Source organism: Danio rerio, chromosome 6, assembly GCF_052040795.2.
Source record: "Danio rerio strain M-AB ecotype USA chromosome 6, GRCz13ab, whole genome shotgun sequence".
In the NCBI taxonomy this organism is placed as follows: domain Eukaryota; kingdom Metazoa; phylum Chordata; class Actinopteri; order Cypriniformes; family Danionidae; genus Danio; species Danio rerio.
This window is the reverse complement of record NC_141026.1, coordinates 24,840,404-24,843,901: the sequence shown is the minus strand read 5'-3', so window position 1 is coordinate 24,843,901 and position 3,498 is coordinate 24,840,404. Positions and strand designations below refer to the sequence as shown.

The window sequence follows — 3,498 nt, the reverse complement described above, 5'->3', positions numbered from 1 at the left end:
TTCACAACCTTAAGTTTTGAATAATCAGTGGCAAAATATCTTTGTAAAACTTGTTTTCATAGTTGAAAAGTTAAATCACAATTCTTGTTGTGCAATGGTAAACCTTTATGTTGAAAGAGTGCATATATATATATATATATATATATATATATATTTAATATATATTGCACTTATACATTGTTTATCTTGAAAATACTTAAATAATATGTGCTATATGTTCTAAAATGGCCCTCTACTGTAAACTGACACTCTGGCTCTGAGAGAAGAGCCAGTTTGTAAAAAAAGTCTTGGTTTTGCTTGGTTTATAAATAATCAAACTCATTCAATGGCACAGCATCCTCTTTCACATCATCTCATAAACTTGATCTAATAAGTTAGTGCTGAAATATCGCATCGTATCGTGATATGGGTGTGAATCGTATCGTGTTGCATCGCAATATGTCACAAATGTGTCGCTAATATATCGGATCGTATTCTTTGTATCGAGATGCGTATCGGATCGGCATTATAGCTTAGATGCCCAACCCTAAAGCACACACATTCCCCTAAGCAGAAAGCCATATGATTCACTAGTGTACCTGATTAAAGTGTCATTTGTGGTTAGCACTGTGGCCTCACAGCAAGAAGGTCACTGGTTCGAGTCCCGGCTAGGCCAGTTGTCGTTTCTGTGTGGAGTTTGCATGTTCTCCTCGTGTTCTTGTGTGTGAATTAGTATGTATGGGTGTTTCCCAATACTGGGTTGCAGCTGGAAGGGCATTCGTTGTGTTAAACATATGCTAGAATAGTTGGCGATAGTTTAAATAGAGACTAAGCCGAAGAAAAAAATGAATGAATGAATATATAGATATACACATACTTCTCTTTCCTTGATTCAGATATGAAGACTACCTCCACAGCAAAGCCACATTTGACCCGAATCAGCCTACAATCTCCCAATTCATTGAATCAAGGACTTTACAACATTACACCTGCAACCATCCACAGCAGAGAGCCATTACACAGTCAATACTGTCAGACCTAATTACAAACTGCAACTTGTCTTTGTCTATCATTGAGCATAAAAGTTTTGGACAACAAAATGGACAACAAATGCTGCCCTGTTAGTCGAAGAACTATTACTTCAAAGCTTGATGACATAGTGGCAGCAAAACAGATGAAGTTAAAAAATGATCTAGCAAAGGCAGAAATGATCTTGTCAAAGACATGTGTCAGTGACAGTAGATATATGGTCAGATCATAGAATGAGAGGTTTTCTAGGATTCACTGCACACTGGCTTATTACTGAAGACCAGAGTCTGCAGTTAAAATTACATTTGTTTGCATCGAACCGCTTCAAAGGTTCTGATACTGGAGAGAGGATTTCTGAGGAGTTTGAACAAATATGTGGAGTATCAGATCAGGAGAAAAGTTGAACACATTATTTGTGATAATGCTGCGAACATGAAAAAAGCGTTCACCACATGATTTCCAGGACAGGGAGATGAAGAAGACCTTGATGATCCTGACATTTAGAATGATCTCACAGTTGAGGAGCAAGATGTGTTTGAAAAATCATTTAGCATCAATGCCCAGATGAGGCTCCAGTGTTTTGCTCATACTTCGCAGTTGGTCATAGAAGATGGCCTTAAAGAGACCAGAGTAATCAGTGCAGCTCTTGCCAAATCCTCCCAAGTTGAGTTCTTTGCTTTACACAAGTATCTCTTTCAAGGAGAACTTTGAGAAGGTGTTTGGAAAGCTTGGAATCCCTGCCTCCATAACCACACGCTGGAATTCCACATTGAGGCAACTGAAAGAAGTGCTCAATTGTGACCACTAAATGCATTTCTCGAAGATGTGGGACACAAAAACAAAATACTCACTGCTAGAGAGTGGAATCATATACAGGAACTTGTACAAATCCTTGAACCCTTCACAGAAGCTACATATCTTACACAAGGAGAAAAACTTTAAGTGCTGTGGCTCCTTGTGTCCTTTCTCTTAATCACCTCCTGGAAAATCAAAAGGAGAAAGTGTGCTACTTGGGCGGTTTGATCTGCAGCATACAAACATCCCTCAAAAGAAGATTCAGCAGGATCTTTGTTAATGTGAAGATGATGGATAGAGAAAGTGATGGGCCATTCTCTGATCCTCTATATCTAAAAGCTGCAGTGATTGATCCTTCATTTGGCACCCTGTGGTTGACCCATGATGTCCTGGTTCCTGAAAATACCAAGGAGGCTGTCTCTTCCATGATTAAAAGTATATTAAGCTATTGTATATCAACATACACACACACACACACACACACACACACACACACACACACACATATATATATATATATATATATATATATATATATATATATATATATATATATACACACACTGAAAAAAGTGTTGCATGCAGAACTGTTATTCATTTGTGCTGAATTTAAACAAACAAATTAAATTTGACAATGTTCAACTTAATTTGTATGTTTAAATTCAACCCAAATAAATTGGTTACAACCTCTTAACAGAAAAGAATTGAGAAAATGCAAGGAATCGTCTTTGAATATTTTTTTTTTTCGGTGTAGTTGCAATCAGAATTATTAGCCCAAATGATGTTTAACAAAGCAAATAAATTTTATATCAAAAAAAGTCTTGTTTGTTTTATTTCAGTGACAATAAAAGCAGTTTTACATTTTTTAAACACGATTTTAAGGACAATATTATTAGCCCCTTTAAGCTCATTTTCCCCCAATAGTCTACAGAACAAACCATCATTATACAATAACTTACCTAATTACTCTAACCTGCCTAGTTAACCTAATTAACCTAGTCAAGCATTTAAATGTCACTTTAAGCTGGATAAAAGTGTCTTGAAAAATATCTAGTAAAATATTATGTACTCATCATCATGTCATCATGGAAAAAATAAAAATAAATCAGATATTAGAAATTAGTTATTAAAACTAATGTAATATACACATGTTTTAGAATTTCTGAGTTCCTGTTTGCAAACTATGCCTTCAGTGTCAAACAATGCTTAAAAAGACAATTTCACCACCTGCTGGAACACTTAGCCTGCTCTTTAATTTCACACATTCAAAATTTCATGTTATTCTGGCCTGTGACATGCATGAGATATTTTTAAAAATTACAGTTTTATTATTTATTATAAGTTAATACATACATTTAAATTGTTTTCTAACTAACATTAATATAGTAACTGTAATAAATATGCATGTTTCTCACTGTTGATTTTTACTCTATACCTAAAATTAGACCTCATTGTAAAGTGTTACCAGCTGTATTTTATAACCCATTTGCAATTACATTTTTAAACATTTGTATAAAATATATCAATACACAAAGTAGTTTTTATACCTGTGGTGAATATTGTGAGAGTATCAGTGCATATCCTGATAAAAGCTTCAGTAAATAATTGCAACTAGAAAAGTTCACGTGGTCATAAGCCCGATGTAAGCTGCTGCCCTGTTACAGTAATTGTCAATATGGACTCCTGCAGGTCTAC

At 35.0% G+C, this 3,498-nt stretch overlaps 1 pseudogene; it reads left to right on the top strand.

Moving 5' to 3' along the window:
- The first annotated feature begins 920 nt into the window (after nt 1–920).
- LOC147843508 (uncharacterized) lies at nt 921–3,013 on the top strand (annotated as a pseudogene).
- The last annotated feature ends 485 nt before the right edge of the window (nt 3,014–3,498 follow it).